Source organism: Strix aluco, chromosome 6, assembly GCF_031877795.1.
Source record: "Strix aluco isolate bStrAlu1 chromosome 6, bStrAlu1.hap1, whole genome shotgun sequence".
Taxonomy (NCBI): Eukaryota; Metazoa; Chordata; class Aves; order Strigiformes; family Strigidae; genus Strix; species Strix aluco.
Genome location: NC_133936.1, coordinates 2,389,742 through 2,408,381, shown reverse-complemented (window position 1 = coordinate 2,408,381; position 18,640 = coordinate 2,389,742). Strand labels below are relative to the sequence as shown.

Here is an 18,640-nt window from a genome sequence, read left to right as displayed (position 1 = left end):
TTGCTGTAATCAATCCAGGACTCCAAGGACTTTCTAGGACCTCAGGGTTATTACAGTCTGTACTTTGCTGCCCACTGGCTGGATGGGACTTCACAGCATTAGGGCTGGAAATTCGGTGTGCCCAATTACAGCAATTCTGACCTGTTCCCGCAGCTCCGAGAGCACTGCTGAGCAGCGACGGAGCACAGGTACCCCAAACAAACCAGGGGGGGTTTATCACTCTGCATAAAATGGGGAAAAAACTCCCCACTGATAGTATTTGTTGAGTGTTACCATATCTGTTCTGATTTAGATATTAGTTCACGTGTTGAAAACACACCAATGTTTTGAGAGGTTCTTACTATTACCACGTATTGTCAGGCGGTTTGTAAGAAGGACCAGCAAAACACAGGACAAACAAACAATCAACAGTTCATTTTTGGGAGATTAGAAGCAGGAACAAACAAATACCAAAGATTTTTAAAAAACCTTGGGATGCCACTGGCTAAATAGTCTCTCCATATTCACTGTTGGGATAAATGGAAAGGTACTAAGTTAGGCTTAGTCAAAACGCAAACCCAGGAAGAGCGAACAGCCGGAACCTTAGGCTACATCTAAACTCCAGACACCGTAAATATTTTTTCAGTACATAGCGTGGTCTGAACATATTTTCCCAAATTCTAATGACTACCATGAGCTTATGACAAACTATTTCAACTTTACATAGCACAATTGTATCTGACAGTTATTTAGAGTTAAAAATTAGAGACTCAAAGACAAAATCCTTTTTCTTTTTTTAATAACTGCCTCCAGTATTATCTCAAAATGGATTCTTAATTAAATAGCTTAGGAGAAACTATAGTTTAATATTCCTTCTTACTAGCATCCAATAAGCATTCCAACCAAGAAAAAAATCCTTTAGGAATTGCTGTCATACCCACAACCTCTTTGATTTGGCAAAGCAGTAACTCAGAAAGGCACTGAAGATCTCATTCTGTGCAAAAAGCTCCTTCTCTCTCAAAATTCTCACATGCATCAGTAACATAAATCTACAGAAGCAGCAAACAGGACAACTTTAAGCACCTGGATATTGTTCTTTGCTGAAAGAAAGAGGGAAAAAAAAAAAAAAAAGGAGCCTCGTCAGGATGGAATCTGTCAAAAGCTTGATAAGATTTAAAATCCTTATTTTGGTCTAAAGCTTTTGCCATTATTTTGGGATATTCTAGAAGAGAATCTGTTAAAAAAAAAGTCACTGCTGTCAAGGGTTCTGATAGTGCCCTATAAATCTGCACTGAAACGTAACCAAAAAGGCAGGGAATGGGTGTGATGCTAGAATGAAGTCAAAGCTACAGAAAAATACCCATCAGAAAAAGGACAAACATTCAGAAGTCATCAAACCAGAATATGAAAGTCACAAGTAAGGAACTAAAGTCCAGAAGATGGAAGATGGTTCCTTCCTCATAACTGCCCTCACGTTGCTACTACTCTGAGTCAGTTCCCACTGGGCAGGTATGTGTCTCACTGAGGTCAGATGCAAAACTATTCCTTGCACTTCCAAAGAGAAGGAAGAGGGGAAGGATGTAAACCAAAAGCCAGTCAGCTGAACTTCTGGCACTGCCCAAGTTCCCTTTCTGCCCTGGGCTAAGCAAAGGGAAATCCCAGCACTCGATTCTTGGGCAGACAAACTGCCTGTGCTGGACAGACAAGACCTCAACTTACCGTGCGGCATTATAATAAAATATTTCAGTGTCATGATAACATGATCTAAAAATATACAGAAACAACACCCATATTTACCTCCCATAACAGAGGAGATTTGGGGGCAGACACACACTCAGGCATAGCTTATCTAAGTACTAATGTATTTGTGGCACTCCTTGCAGGAGACTGATCACCAAGAGATCTCCACCCTCCAGAATAATTCACTGCAAGTCCAAGTGCCCTGTGCTGCTGGCAGGAAGGAAAGGCTTGTATTAAACTCACATTTTCTTTAGTGCATTTTAGCATTAATGAAATGTTCTGTATTTCATTCTTTCTGTGCATTTGCAGAAAGTTTTCCATGCCAGGAGCTCGCTCCCTGGAAGCGATCGGGTTGAACGCTCCTCTGGGATCAGGCCTGTGTTTAGCCGCAGTGGCTGCTGTGTATATCCCACGTTCCACAGCACAAAACCTGCAGGAAAATCCAATTACCAAAGAGCTCTCCCCTAGACTGATTTGTAAATCCTCTTGTATGCCATTAGCTCCATACGGAGAGGACAACGTCGCTGTATGCTGCTGTTAAACCAGTGCTTCTTCCTGCCCCCAGCATCCCCCTCCCCGTCCTGGCAGCAGGTGGAAAGGCTGCGGGGACGGCAAGCAGTGAGGAGGAGGAGCGTGGGGGGAGGAAAGAGGAAACCTCACGCCATGCTTCACCAACCTCTTCCAACCTGCAAAGCCACAGAACCCACGAGCCCCCCGCTACAGGCTCACTTGGGCCACAACCCCCAGCAGCACTACAGGCTTGGGGAGGAGTGGCTGGAGAGCTGCCAGTCAGAGAGGGACCTGGGGGTGTTGATTGACAGCCGGCTGAACATGAGCCAGCAGTGTGCCCAGGTGGCCATAGAAGGCCAATGGTATCCTGGCTTGTATCAGCAATAGTGTGGCCAGCAGGGACAGGGAAGGGATCTTACCCCTGTGCTCGGCACTGGTGAGGCCGCCCCTCGATGACTGGGTTCAGTTTTGGGCCCCTCACTCCAAAAAGGCCATTGAATGACTCGAGCGTGTCCAGAGAAGGGCAACGGAGCTGGTGCAGGGTCTGGAGCACAGGTCTGATGGGGAGCGGCTGAGGGAACTGGGGGGGGTTTAGTCTGGAGAAGAGGCTGAGGGGAGACCTCATCGCCCTCTACAACTCCCTGACAGGAGGGTGCAGAGAGGGGGGATGAGTCTCTTGAACCAACGAACAAGCGCCAGGACAAGAGGGAATGGCCTCAAGCTGTGCCAGGGCAGGGTCAGACTGGCTCTTAGGAAGTATTTCTTTCTGGAAGGGGTTGTTGGGTGTTGGAATGGGCTGCCCAGGGAAGGGGGGGAGTCCCCGTCCCTGGAGGGGTTGAAGAGTCGGGTTGACCCAGCGCTGAGGGATCTGGTGGAGTTGGGAACAGTCAGTGTGAGGTTCATGGTTGGACTAGAGGATCTTCAAGGTCTTTTCCAACCAAGATGATTCTGTGGGAGCACAGGAAGTCCTCCCCACTGAAGGGACAAGCCAGCACAGCACCATCCTTGGAGAAGGGGGCTGCCAGTGGCAACTGGGGTTGGCAGAGGCCACGTACGCCCCAGTTCTCCCTCAGCCTTTCAGAAGCACGAGCACTAAGCACAGCCAAGGCTTTCTGAGACACGGCCAGAGAGGTGGCAAGGAGCCCACTCCCCCCCCAGCACGGCCAGCCCATCTCTGGCCAGCGCAGGCTGTACCCTCGGATATGTATGGAAGAGCCGAGCGCTCCCATGTAAGGTTCTTCCACGTGGGGTACCCCCACTCGCCTTCCACCCCACTGAGGACTGATGTGACCCTTCAGCTCAAAGCCATCTCCCAAAGGAGGATTTTCACCCAGTTCTACCAGCAACGCACAGTAGAGTGAAAAGTGTAAAATCTCTGCCTTCCCCGTGGAGTCCATTTCATGTACCCCCTCTCCAGAAAGAGGGCCTGAGAGTCCTGGGCTCCTACTAAGTTCCTAATCCACTGTATGTCTTGTCTGGGCACTCTATGGGCGGGGAACTGCAGAGCGAGCACGCTGTCATCACAGGCACAGCCAGGATTCAAGCTGTTTCTTGCTGACATTTGTATCTGTATCGCTGTGGGGTTGCAGTCCTGCTGCCCTAACACAGCCCCTTCCGTATCTCTATAGCGCAGCTCTTATGTTGGTCTCAAATTTGGGAAAGAGCCACCACTGAAATATGAATAAATTACCAAATTAGTAAGAGGTACCGAGTAAGTGAGAGGGGAAAAAAGTGCTAAGCCTTAGGGAGGAGCGACTCCTCTTCCTCCCTCCACCTCATCACCCTGAAGCAGCAACCTTGGCCACCTCCCTCCGATCGGACAGGAGGAACCGTAACGGCAGCTGCTGAAAGAGAGAAAAAAACAGCAACGAGCAGGATCTGGCGTGTTCCTCCTGGCAGCCGTAGCTCCTCTCCGGCAGCACCTCACACAGCCAGGCTCTGTGTCAGCAGCAGCGTAGTAATTAAGAGCAAAGGCAGAGAGGGACTTGCTCGAGGGGAAAGGAGCAAAATAAAATGAAAGCAACAAAAACCCAACCTCAAACCCCTCTAGAATCTCCGGAGACTGCAGCACATACCCAGCCAGGCAGGCAGCCGCTCGAGAAACCACTTTGCTGATTTCCTTCCTGAAACGGTTTGATGGGGGAAAGCTGGTGAAATCTTCCAGCTACTGGGAAGAAGCTTTTTTTGTTGGTTTTTTTTTGTAGGTAATGCAGCAATCGCAGTTGGGTTAAGAGGCAATACAATCAAAGGGAAGAATTATTTAATGGCTGGAAGAAACGAGCAGGAAACAGGACTTTTGGGCTGCACTTCCCTGAAATACATTAGTCTAGCTCCACTGAAACCTAGGTTCTCATTTTGGTTTTATCCCTCAGTTCAGTCCTGGCCCCAAATTTCAGAGTTAATGAGCATATGTAATTTCTATTTAGGCCAGATAGGTTTGAAAACGTTCAGCAAAATCAGCCTGAAAAGCAGGCTGTAACGACTCTGGACATACCTCTTCACAGACCAGTTTTCAGCAAAACAACACTGCAGTGTTTTTATTTATTTACATTGTTGCTGTTGTTATTCTGATGCTACAGGCTAGGATTTCTTTATCTGTAAGAGATCAGACCATCTAGAATAAAGGTAGCCTAGCTTTATTAATATGTTTTTGTAGGGGAATATAAAATATTCAGTTCTGACACCAAATAGATCTTACCTATCTTTTATAAATTAAATTCTTGCTTATAAAGGAAAACTGAAAACATCTGAGCAAAGTTACATTCCTTTGAATGTATTTTCCTGCCTAGCAGACATCACTTGCATGCAGAGCACCTGAATAAGAAAATCTTGCAAACAGAAGCTTCCTCCTGCAGGCAACAAAAAGGGTATGGAAGTATGCTGGGTCTGTGAGTTATATCCAAGCATCCTAGAAATAGATTTTAGTACTGAGCATCTTACACATTAAAATGACTGTCACAATCATCCCTTAGATATCATGACTATAAATTTGAACTTGGTCAACAGTGGGGACACGCTTGGCCTGATGTAGTCAAAGTCCCAAGACATTATGGTCTTAAAATATATAAAGCCCACAGCTAAGGATCAACCTGAGTATTTTGAACCCAGAACTGTACACACAAGGCAATATCTGATGTCGCAATCTTTTTCTGGATCACCCTCAACTGGTAACAACAGATTCGGCAAAGGCCTCATCCTGCAAGCGTTTTTTTTCAGTAATATGCAAACTCTTTCTATATTCCAAATGTATAGTCCAGTCACTGGGAGGCATAACACCTCCTTCCTGAAGCACAGTGCCATGGAATACACAAAATATACAGAACTTCAAAGTTGTTCAACTGAACACTTCTCCCATGCCAGCGGAGTTTTATCTGCAGAGTACATATAGCACCAGCCACAACTTCCCTTTCTTAAAAAACAATGTTGGAAAGGAGAGGCTTAGAAGGAACAAGAAGAATAACCAAACACACCAAGGATGTGTTTGGACAGAGAGAGACCAAACTAACAGGGAAATCGCTTTCTCCAGGGCTGGCGGGGCTACGTCATTCAAAATCCTGTGTACAAATTCCTGCACAACATGAGCCCGTACATTAACTGACTGAGCTAGGAGGGAAGTACGGGTATGGGATACCTCTCATTTAAAAATAAGATAGAAAGGTTTTATGATGAAATGGAAAGGTGCAAATCTGATTCTAAGCCAACAAAAAGGAAAGTTTATATGTGATATATTCAGAATAGAGTAGTGGAGCTAAAAATTTAACAAGGTTCTTAAATGTTATAATATATATAAAACATATATATAAAAATATAAAGCATCTTTAGCATAGGTATAACTAGTGGCAGCATGAGCACCAGAAATAATGTTTGATGGCAAGTTTCAGAGCCTAAGTCAACTTCTTAATTCCGTTCAGCAAAACAACTTCTATGTCTCCACCACTGCTCTATGAATTTTAAATGTACAACAGGAAATTTTCCAGTCTGTGACTCTTTTCCTCTTACACTCCCACTCACACTGTATGTTTACATATAGCAGACCTAATCTATTGAAGGGAAAGATTACTTAATGCATTCCTGAAATGGATCCACGCTAGCGTGTAGCACAACAGCTATTCAACAATGTACTGAAACACTTCCTACCACCCTACTCCTTAGGACAGTAAGTAAAAAGTAACAGACAACTGTAATCTGCATGAAAAAATGTAGGGAGGCAAAGTGTAATTCATGTGTCTGTTTTTCCATCTATCAATACCCTGTCCATTTTCTAATAAGAGATCGATAAAAAGTGCAGAGTTGCTGGTTGATGGTGTACAAAAAGGTCTTGAGAACATTTTAACTAGAATAAGCACTACACTGGGGATAAAGCTACTTCCCATATCCTGTCACAAACTTTGAAAACAAATATACTTTGAAATAATTTTCTCACTTTTCTTTTTTAAACAGACACTTCAGTGAGTACACTTTATTACAACTGTGTATCAGTAAGGTAATTTTGCTTAGAGAACAAGAGCTCCTGTGAAGTGGGAGGCTGCTGTCAGCCCAGACCCACCGGTGGGTACACACATAAAATGGCATCAGGGATCTCTGCTAAGCAGCTTTCAGGCTGGGCCGGATCGATTCCCTTCTCTCCTCACGCTCTGTTACGAGGAAACAAAGTGGTGACAGGAACTTTGAAAGAAAAAAAAAAAAATCTACGATGAACAAAGTTGGTCAAGATATCTGGAGAGTAAAGAGACTATCACACCCTGCTTACTCTCCTTTTGGCATTGACCTACAGCAGCTAGTGCTTGCCTGCTTCTGGCTAGGTCAGACACTCTTTCATTAGCTCAGAGGGCAGTCCTGGCTTTTGGGAGGCCTGAGAGGCACGTTAGAAACACGTCACGTCCCACCTCTGAGTCTTGGCAGTCTTTGCCTGGAAATCCTGAAATTTCCAGGTGCCATTGAGTGACAGTGCAGGTGCCATTCAGCAGGACAAAGAGATCCTCACTAGGAAGGGAACTTCCACATCCTCCAGACATGGCTCATTCTGGTATTCTGACATGAAAACAGTGATGAGAGGCCTTGTTTTTCAGGGATTGAAACTTTTTTCTGCATGTGTGAAGACCAGTGATGCAGTTCTCAAGGGCTGAACTGGAATAGCGTAGGGTCTGTCCCCCATTCACTGGTCCCAGCGCCAGACTCGACGGCGCAACTGACACCTCATCCAGGGAAGGGGAGCCCCTGCACAGTAGCACACGCACTTCTGTGCTCATCAGCAGGGACAGCATTCACCAGGAGGCTGCTGGAAGCAGGACAATTTCTTCTAGGTGCAGCACCGGCGTTTAAGTCACACTTGACACTGCAGGTCACGCTGCTGCGGGGAGCTTAGCTGTGTTTGTTCCCACACTGGACAAACCTTTCATCAATCTAGCTTGAGTCAACAGCAAGGGCTGCCGTGGCGGAGGCAGAAGGAGAACCAGCACAGCCTGCTGACTCAGGGGTACTTCTCTTCCTAGCTTGGGAGTCACATTTCTGTGGTATCCGTCATTCCTGGAGTGCGGCGGGTTTATTCTTGAGCTTTCATCAGACCGTTTAGGACAGAGCCTTTGGTGTCAGGAGCTGCTGCTAGGTCTCACACAGAAGCAGCCTTTGCTGACAAAGGCAGGGCTAGCTGCCACTGGGTTCTCTTCTTTGGTGAGGTTTTCTCTGCATTGGTCATAACTGAAACGTCTCTGCCCAAGAATGATGCTAGACTTGTTTTGTCAGAACCTGATGAGATCACCACTAATTGTTCTGGAAAATAAAATTTTATCATGGTATCTCATGACCTATATATCTTAGCAGAGATTAACTGATGACTTGTCAGAATACATCATTTTCCCCAGGCAAAAGAGAGATATATTCTTCAGGGGATACACCAATCACAGAAGGAATGTGGCTTAAAAAACACTGTCAAGAAATCCTGCACAGACAGGAGCAGTTTGTAAAGAAGTAGAATAGAGGAGTAACCATTAGAAACATGATTTTATTCACAGGGTTCTTATTATAAGAGATTAAAGGATGAAAGGTTCTGAAAAAGTTTAGTTTGAACTAAAAGGCGAGAGGTTTTCAGGCTGTACCCTGCTCCGTGAGCAGGAAGGGGGGACGGGGAGAGCGTCTTGGCCACCTCACCCTGAAGCTCGTCCCATGGGGTGAGAGGTGCCAAGGGCTCATTTATGGCCATAATGGACATGGCTGTTAAAAGAAAAAAAATCCTCCAGCCTCATACACACCAAGGGCACCTAGTACAGCATCTACAGCGACACATTTTCAAAGAAAACATGACATCTATGATAATGTAATCACTAACTGTGATGCCATTGTACCAAGGACAAACAGCCCATGGGAGGAAGCAGAAAGCGCAAGTGAGCTGAGCACCGAGACAACTTGCAGGGAAATGTCCCAGCACTGAAAAAAACAAAAACAAGAGAGGACTCACAGAGAAAATGTATTTGGTATAAGCAGAATTTTCTCAAAATAGAAAGGCTTGCGAAGTTTTATATGAAGCGTTAGCAGCTCATCCAAACACGTGCTTCACCACTTCAGTACTCAGCAAGATGATAGGGAATATTTTTTCCTCATGATTTCTTCCATGTTGCTGTAATAAATCAAATCACTGCCAGGCTGCATTCCCCATGCTGGTGAAACAGCACAACCAAATAGCTCCTTCTCTGTAACTTAGATAGCCTTTGTACTCTCTGACTTTTTGGGAAAAAAATAAAACAAACAGAAGAGCAGCTCCTTGTCTCCCTCCCCCAGGGTATTACTGCTTTTCTATGCAGTAGACCCTGTAGCCCACCATTGCTCCTTCTGAGCTCTTTCCTCAAAACACTTAAAAACCCTTTCTGACAAGGCTAGCTTTAGAGAGAAACAGAAAACGCAGATTTACATCCTGCACTGTGCACTCACAAAATCAGGCACCGCTGGCTTCCTCCAGCTCCCCGCGCGGGGTGGAAAAGCTTGGCTGACTCTGGACATATGGGTAATCCTCCAAATCAAAAATAAAGTTTACCTGATCAGCGCTGGGGGTAGACAAGGATAGATAGGTGGGCACAAGGCAGAGTCATCAGAACTTGCAGTTGGACAGACACACCCCCCTCTTCTTGCCTCCCCTTCTGATCTGAAAGTCCTCCTTCAATTTTCAGAGAGTAGCAGAATAGCTGAGGTTGGAAGGGACCTCCTGAGCCCAACCCCCATATATACATATGTATGTGCATACACATATGTATGTGTATATATAGACACAAACCCATCATCTGTTCAAAGTGGGTATGTTAGGAACTAAGCCAAGTGAAGGAAAGACAGAACCTTAGAGGAAGGGAAGGTAATGAAAGATTTGGGAGCGAGTAAGAGGAGGCCCCAAAGCTACTCAGCACATGCTAAGCTACACTGCCTACCTGTGCTTGGGGGCACCCTCCTCTAACCCACCCAGCTGTCCACATCACCGCTTATTTTTCAAGAGCTGTCCTCTCGTGTCTTTTTCTGGAGGAGAAATCCCTTCTCCTAACAGAGAAAGATGGGCACAAACCAGTGCTCCAGCACATGACTCAGTAAGCTTTAATGGGGCAAGGGAGCTCCAGTCCAATCTTTCTTTGGTTTATGAAAAGTTCCCTCTAAGCCACGCTCCCGAACAGTTTCATACATAGATGATGTTACACCAGGAGTGACTGGCGAGGGAGCTAAATTCACTTGGCATGCACAGGTCCATGACCTGAAAGATGTCGTGAGTGAAGAGAACCAAGATGCCCACTAGTGATAGACCTCTCCTCCTTAAAGAGGGAAACCACACGGACAAAGACAAAGTGCTTATTAAAAGGCTGTTGTTAACCTCCTCACTGTGCTCCATTCAGAAACACAAACATTGCACCTGGATGTACATGTTGAAGACGTGGAAAGAAGGGACATGGCAAAACGAGACACTCAAGAACTGAACACAGTTCACTGTTGGCAGGAAAATCAGCAACAAAGCACTGTGGAAAAATACAAACCAGGATCTGCCCAAAGTTTGCAAGCAAATCTTGACACCACCTGCGATCCCTACAGAACTCAGCACTCAGCCAGCTAAGTGACATTTTGAAATTAATTATTGGATTCCAAATGACCATGAACAGTTGTCAGGCTTGTCCTGTTTGGACAGTAATCTGCGTTTGTATTAAGTCGCTGATTTTTAAAACCAGGCTCTACTATCTCTGTAAATGCATACTCAATGGAAAAACATCTAACAGCTCAGTATCGCACAAGCAGAACATGTTTTAGGGAGATAGGGAAGCAAGCCACGACATCAACAAATCCTAGGTTAAGCTTCTCTCCTTGTTATTTATTATTCCTATGACGTGTTCCTTCAGCACCAAGAGCCACAGTCCTCCCTCGGATGCCCTTGAGCCCAGGGAGCGCCATTTATGCCTCCTGGCAGCAGCATTTTCTTAAGCCCTGGGAAATTTTTTAAGCAACCTGCAGTCCAGGATCAGCACACTGTTGAGAAGCTCTTGTCATTTCGGCTGCACTCCACAGTCATTAAAGAGTTCACCAGGCAGGAGGAATCCAAAAGCAGGAGTAAAGCCATAGTTAATTACACACCTTAGTCCTTCCTATGAACAAACAGTATTACTAAACACACACTATCCCAATCAGGTGAGCTCTTACTTGCAGTTGGAATTGAAAAAACACAGTTAGCTACTCCTCATTATGGTTCTGTTGTTCAGATGACTTGAAGCATTTTGGGTTTTTTTTTTGCATTCTAATGTACTTTTTCTGAAGAAAAGTACCTCTATGGAAACAGCAGGCAGCAATTTATAAAAATTATTTATGATTCTTACTGAAAGTTTTATTTGACTACCATATCGAATCACAACATCACATTTAACAGACAGCCTTTTATACAAAAGAAAAATGTTAAGCAGATGATGATTCATTAGTCGAGGCAATCTATTAAGAACTAATGGAAATGAAAACAGATTTGAAACTGTCAAAACCACAAACGCTTTGACCATGTAAAAGCCAAATCTCAATGAGCATTCAGAAGACTTAACAGGCAGAGGATAATCTCTTTTTATCAGAAATTATCGACTACGTTCCCAGTCAAGACAGACTTCAGGGCACACTTGAAACTAAAAATCCCACATAAACAAACAGCATGCAGATAACTGGCAGCAGTTTGGCAAACGATCCTGGGACGGCTAGGTCCTGACATTGCTCATCTTTTTGCATTAAACATTAGAAAACTTAACTAATTCAGATGGAAAAACAAAGAACAGCGATGCCTGAAGAGGAGCCGAGTGTCATCAACAAACGAATGGTGCTGCAAAGGCTGTTCTCTCAGTTCACATACGCATCCACGGGTTCTTTGAGGAGTAACAGAAAGGAAATCCAGTTGCCTCCTCCTGATGATCAGCCCCACAACTGAGGGTCTTACGAGACCACCCACCCACTGTTTTATAAGAGTACCTCCCAAAGAAGGCCAACTTCAGCAGCCTTCATCTCACTGCACGACACCAACCACGAGGAAAGCTCAACGGCTGAGCAACGGTCTGCACGGCTGGGTACTCCGCATGTCCCCTGGGCACTCTTACCCTATGATTAATTTTACCTATAAATCAAGCAAAGATTTTGCAAGTATGAAAACTCCTCTGTGCACTGTAAAAAGGGTGTGTATCACCAGGCTCTTCACCACCTGAGAATCCTGCTGGCAAGCATGCTGAAGAAAAGAAAAACGCATTGACTCTCACTAGCAGCCCTCATCCCTGCCTGCAAAAGCCATCAAGCCATATAAAATGATAATCAGATCAAGACTACTGATTTGCAGTCTTCAGCTTGAAAATTTCAGAACGGACCTGTGGAATGATGCACCCAATAACCACTGAAACCCTTCTAACCCCATTGAAAGTCCCAGGTTTTATTTGACAGCTGTATGAAACCTGCTTGGTCTGAGCTGCCCGTTGCACAAAGTTGTTCTATAAAATGAACTGGGTATTACAAAACTCACCACAGTAACCGGCTCTGGGATAGCAGATGACAAACTGCAGGCACAGAGAATGAATTTCAGAAGAGAGCGCAAGTGAATGCCCATGACTACAGGCATCACCCCTTCCCAGGACAGCCCGGCCCACACCTCTCCTCTGAGAGGGGTAAGAAACCAGAATTACACCAGCTGCCACTTCCAATAGATTTGCTGTGTACAGTGGACTGATGTTCTGGGCTAAAACTTCTGTGTGGATCTACGCTTACAGCAAGCAATACTGCACAACAGTTTACAAGTAAATGGAATGCAAAGCACAAGTCTTTAAAATTACACTAATCGGAGGAGTTTTGTAGAACAATCACCAAAGACACAGGATGAGAAACACTTCTAAATCCACATTTTGTTTATTTCTTACTCTCAACCTACAACAACTGCGAAGATGTATAGAGCAAGCAAAGACCACCTTTCCCCCTACTTTAGAGATTAGAGAGGTACTGTGCAGAAAGCCAATCAATATTTTAATATGAACTTCCCTACCAAGGTTTGTTTTTCTATAACCACATTTTTCTACTTGAGCAGCACCCAGACATCTTCTTGTCTCAGTTGTCATGAGAAAAAGCGCACACTAGCAACAGAAGGAATGGCTGCTGCGAGGAGTAATGTCACCGAGCTGGAGAAAGGGAACGGAGTACACAGTCCTCAAAACACTGACTGCTTGCATGGTGAATGAAACATGTTTTCCTACTATTCTGTCACTTCTTTCCTAAAAATTCCCAGCAATGCTCTTTCACGAATTATATGCAATAACTGGAGAGAAAACCTACAGATCAGCATGACTTCTACACAGCTGTCACATCAAACTTTTGTCTAGTGGAATGAATGCCCAGTGCTGCTGCCCTGCTTCGGCAGCGGTCTCCTTTCTGGCTCCTGTAGCATACACACGATGTCACCAAGTTGTGGTGACACCAGTTTGTACCCCTGGTTAACAAGACACCAGACTCCACGCAGAGCTTTCTCCCCTAACATATGGCCTAAAGCCATTAACACTGCAGGTGAAATTCAGACCTGTCGCCACACATACTGCCCATGTGCTGATGCTGTACGCTGATATACTGCACTGCCAGCCACAATTTCCCTACTCTCTGCCACAGCCCTGATGGGCCAGGGCTGTAGAACTGCTACAGAATCCAGGCATGTGCACATGCAGTCCTTCTCACTGCCCTTTTCATGGAAAACTCTGAACGTTAGCTACCAGGGTCAGTCTCACCGGTCTTTAGTTCCTATAAACACCAACGGACTTTCAGAATCTAAAATGTTTTTGCAGATCTGGGCACGAAACCCACCAAAAGTGTTTCTCTAATTTTTGGTGATAGAAGTTGAACTTGCATAGTACCTTTGATGGAAGTACATCATCCTGGCTTACAAACCAGGGAAGAAAAAGTTCTGCTCTGGTGTTCTGAGAGCCCTCTCTAGCACTGGCAGGAGGAGGCAGGCTGCTATGGAGGGGTGAGAAGAGGCCAGCGGAAACCAGAGCAGAATCACAGAATCATCGAGGCTGGAAAAGACCTTGAAGATCCTCCAGTCCAACCATGAACTTCACACTGACCGTTCTCAACTCCACCAGATCCCTCAGTGCTGGGTCAACCCGACTCTTCAACCCCTCCAGGGATGGGGACTCCCCCCCTGCCCTGGGCAGCCCATTCCAACGCCCAACAACCCCTTCTGCAAAGAAATACTTCCTAAGAGCCAGTCTGACCCTGCCCTGGCACAGCTTCAGGCCATTCCCTCTTGTCCTGGCGCTTGTTCCTTGGGTCAAGAGACTCATCCCCCCTCTCTGCACCCTCCTGTCAGGGAGTTGTAGAGGGCCATGAGGTCTCCCCTCAGCCTCCTCTTCTCCAGACTAAACCCCCCCAGTTCCCTCAGCCGCTCCCCATCAGACCTGTGCTCCAGACCCTGCACCAGCTCCGCTGCCCTTCTCTGGACATGCTCAAGTCATTCAATGCAGGGTCAGATGCAGGCCAAACAGCTAAGAGAAGTCAAGGAAAGAAGGTGTGCACATGGCTTAGGAGAAGGAGGTTATGCTGGAGAAAAAGCAAATAGGTAAAAGCAGTTAACAAAAAGACCTACTACAACAGAGGTGTATAGGGCAAGGGAAGACCACTTTTCCTCCTCCTCTAGAGATGAGAGAGGTACCACACAGAAATCCACTCGATATTTAAATACAAGCTTCCCTAGCAAGAAGACAAGCAGAAGACCAAGGCACAAATTAACTGCCATCTTCAATGACTTGCGAGGAAGAAGATGACCTGAAAGGAAGACGCTGGCATTATTAAGCAGAAAGGCACGCGGAGCGGGTGCTGCAGGCTGTCACTGGCTCTGGCTGAGCAGTGACACTGCGCAGCGCCCTCGCTGCCATGGCCATGCCACGGGGGCTCCTCGCCTGAGCTGGCCCCCCAGCCCTGCCCACGCCAGCCTTGCTAATCCCACACCAGGCCACCCGCTGCTCGCTCTCTGCTCTTCTGCCTGGTGCAAAACCAAGCTGAACCTCTAAGCACCTACCCAAAGGCAGCTATTCCCGACAGCCCCGATAATTGACTCAAGTACGCAAGATAAAGCCTCTCACACGTTGACAAGCGTTAAAACTTACACCTCGTGAGAAGTGAGGAAAGCCATTTCACATGCTCAGGTGTTGCTCTGAGGTGAAACCTCTGCTGTGGAGGTATAAATAGAAACAATCTAAAAGGGACTGGTCTGATAGTTCCGCAGGTGCAAAAAGGGTGATGCTTACTTGCAGCAGGTGCCGCTCCCCACCATTTGGGGAGGGCTGGGAAGGACTCTGCATTAGAGGGTACTTGTTGATAACTCCTGGAGAGAATTTCTCAATGAAATGCTGTTTTAATGGAAAATATAATTTTACAGAAAATGCAATTTCTTATGGGAAGGGGTCATTGAAGCTTGTTTCTGAAAAAGATGGATTCTTTACTGAAGCCAAAGAGCACTGGGAAATTCTGGACTGACATATCAAAACAGAGTTCCGATCTTTCTCCGCTATGAACAGACACACACCTATTAGTTCACAACTTGCTCACCCAATGGACTTCCCTGTCTTAAACCCCCTGTCCTGATGGGTTTTTATGTCCCATTCTCTTGTTATCCACAATGCAAGACATACTTCCCTACAAGGCAAACAAGCTTTCATTCTCCAAAGGCTGACCCTGTTTAGAACTACCCAAAGCACTAAAAAAAGCCCTCAAAAATCGCAAAATCAGAGGGCAGGGCAAAAAACCAAGGCAAAAATCTTCACTGGGAAGATGTTTCTATGGTCATGCACCTTCCAAGCCTGCACTTTCTGTGTTCATTACAAGGGCACTCGTGCCTGCAAAAGTTGCTTCCGTATCTCTGCTTCTCTTTTCTTCAACGTGGCAACTGCTTTTTGTCTACAATCACGGGTAGGGTTTTTTTTCAGCTTCAACAGTGTAATTTTCCTCCTCCAAAAAGCCTCACACTAGCTAGTGCATCATCTACTTCACATTAATCATCACAGCTGGTAATGAATTGTAATACCCATACACACATTCAACTCATTTCTTTACACATACATAAAAATGTGTATTTTTGCATATATTTTATATATATGCACACATACAAACACACTATAATAATAGCTTCAATTACAAAAATCATCTCTATCTGTCCACTGTTAAAAAAATGTCCTGTTTGCTCCTCGTTTTAACAGGAAAATTTCACCTGCACACTTCCCCTAGAGAGTTCTCCGATCACTTAATCTGTGTATTATCTCCCAAAAGAGATCAGGTATAAATTCACTACATATCTCAGCTTCCTTATCTTTAAACGTCGTGATTTTATCATACCTTTCCAAAAGTGCGCATGTTTACTCTCTGTAAGTGCCATACACCAATCGTTCACCCTTTCCTCCACTGCAAATCCAAATTTGATATGTACACACAGAACTTATGATGGGTTTGGTTTTATTACTGAAAAAAACTCATTGCGGATATTTGAAGTCACTGTTCAGCTGCTTTCTAACTGGAATACCACTAAGTTATTTTGAAGCAGTTCAGAGGCACTCAGCAACGTGCATCTGTTTCAGTCCAGCGAAGACTGACAAAGGTTAACCCTTGATCACAACTGCAGCTCTTCTCTCAGCTTTCATCAATAAGGAACAGGCCCACCGTGATAAACCCAGCCCACCAGCTGCTCTCTTGACGTTGCAGGGACAAACCCCAAAAAAAAGGAGGGTGAGTGGATTTTTGGTTTGGCCCTATCATTAGAGCTAGGCACAGCTTTAGCTCCTACCGCATGTCCGCAGAAGTCCTGCCTAGGAGAGCGCCTAAAGCATGCTCAGCAGCCACACCAGTTAGGCTCAGTCTGGGGTGGTTGCCTTCCAAGCCGGGAGGTTGAGACAGACCTTTCAAGTGAGCATGGCCAGTCCACCGGGTTGTAACAGCCTTCTGCTACTTCGGACATGCGCCAGGATTTCCTTCAGAGAAAATGCAGAGTGAACCTGGTCCACATGCAAAATAATGAAAACTGGGGTAAAAAAATATGATGGTTTGTTAGCTCTTATTTCTTGCCATGAATATCAGGCTGTACGGGTTTTATAAGGGCAAATGCCTACTTTAGGAAGATGTTACTGTACTAGAATGACTCATCTTGATATGATTTATTTTGTGCTAGAAGCACTGCAAGGAGCACAAGTCCTCAATCACAACTCCCTGTGCTTCAGGGAATGAAAAAGCACATAGAGTATACAAGCCCATCGCTCCTTCAGTTCACCAGCTGCACAACATCTGGGCTAAGCCTTTCAGGTCCTAAAAGCCAGAACACAGAAGCCTTTTCTTTAATCTGTGCACACTCACACTTATTTTCTCTTAACTGCAGGGAACCAGTATTCTACCCTTGGTTTGTTTTTCACTATATTAATTCTATTATGTTGGCTCTCTTTGGCTTGAAAGTAATACTCATATGACCCATCACGCTACCTGCTTGCCAGAATATTGCCTCAGCAGGCATTCTCAATTCATGAGTCAGAATCCAAAATAATAATAAGGTATAATGTTTTAAGAGAGTGGTTCAGAAGCATAAAGCAAGCAAACACTTGGGGAATTTTATCTGCTTTGTGTCTGAGCCACTGGGGTTTATGGCCTCTAGCTTTTCCATAGGACTATGAGATCTAGATTGCTTTTAGGGTTTGGTTTTGGGTGGGTTTTTTTGGTTAATGAAAGCTGAGATCCTCACATATTCCCATGATTCTGGAAGTTAAGTCTATCAAAAATATTCTCAAGTACTGACAGACTGTAAAATTGCAAAAGCTGTAAACAGCATTCTGAACTAGTTAAGAGAGTATAAAGCAACCTGGAAATCACTTCTCCATCCCAGTCCGTCAAAGCACAAAACTAAAGACGTAGTTTCTCTCTTCTAACGTGATTTTTACAGTACAAATCCTAACAGAGGGTTTGTGTAACAGGTAGGCCCCTGGTCTTCTGCTGTCATTAAAACTGCTGTCCCCAGATAACATTCTTGGAAGAAATCAGTGGGGCTTTCCTGAAATACGTGGAGTTAAGCACTTTTGAATCCCGCTAGACATTTATCTGCATTCTTTAGTGAACTTTAGAACGGAGCTTTTTACAGGTAAAACATTTCTTCTACAGCAACCACTATGCAGCGAGTTAGCCTTCTTAGCCACACTACTATACTTTTAAGTTGTCTCCTTAAGAGCATATTTATACTTTGTTGAAAGACATTATAGCAACACAAGACAGATTCAGGATTGAGAACAGTCCCAAGAATTCACGCTTTGCCTTACAAATGCCTGGTTTACAGAAACATCCAGTTGGATCCTGAAACACATCCCTAAAGGAACCAACAGGCTCATATGCACTTGGCATGGCAGCTTGTAAGCAGCAGTGAGAGAAAACACAAAACACAGATTAACATATGCATGCTAAAAAGGCAGGAGTTTCTAAATTGACCCAAAGAAGCACAGTTTTAAAAGAACTCAAATACATGGTTGTGAAGGATTCAAATACACAGCACGGTGTACCGCACTATTTAATTTCAATTCGGCATGGCTGTGGCTCCTCTCCCTCTGAAATAAACAGATGCTAAAACAAGTTGCTAGTCCGTGAGGCAACACGTAGACAGATTATACTTCCCGGTCCTAGACTGACACGACCTCATTGTCAGGCAAGGAAAAAAGCCTCATCTGAAGCGATACGGGATCTTGTCCATTCTCCTGGGGATACCACATCATACGATACATACGTCTGCACTGACGTACACTCTATTTTATGTTATAATCTGTCTATTTTACGAGCTGGCCACAACACCTTATGTAACAGATCCCTGTTCAATACAGAGCGGTGTGTTTATGGCCCTGGTGATCCCGGCAGTTTCCTTTGCCCCGAGTAATTCTGC

The 18,640-nt window shown here is 45.0% G+C and overlaps 1 protein-coding gene across 5 annotated transcripts in view; it reads right to left on the bottom strand.

Annotated features, from left to right (window-relative positions):
* CACNB4 (calcium voltage-gated channel auxiliary subunit beta 4) overlaps positions 1-18,640 on the bottom strand; it is a 113,814-nt gene that overhangs the window by 52,659 nt on the left and 42,515 nt on the right. The gene's annotated exons all lie outside the window — the stretch shown is intronic.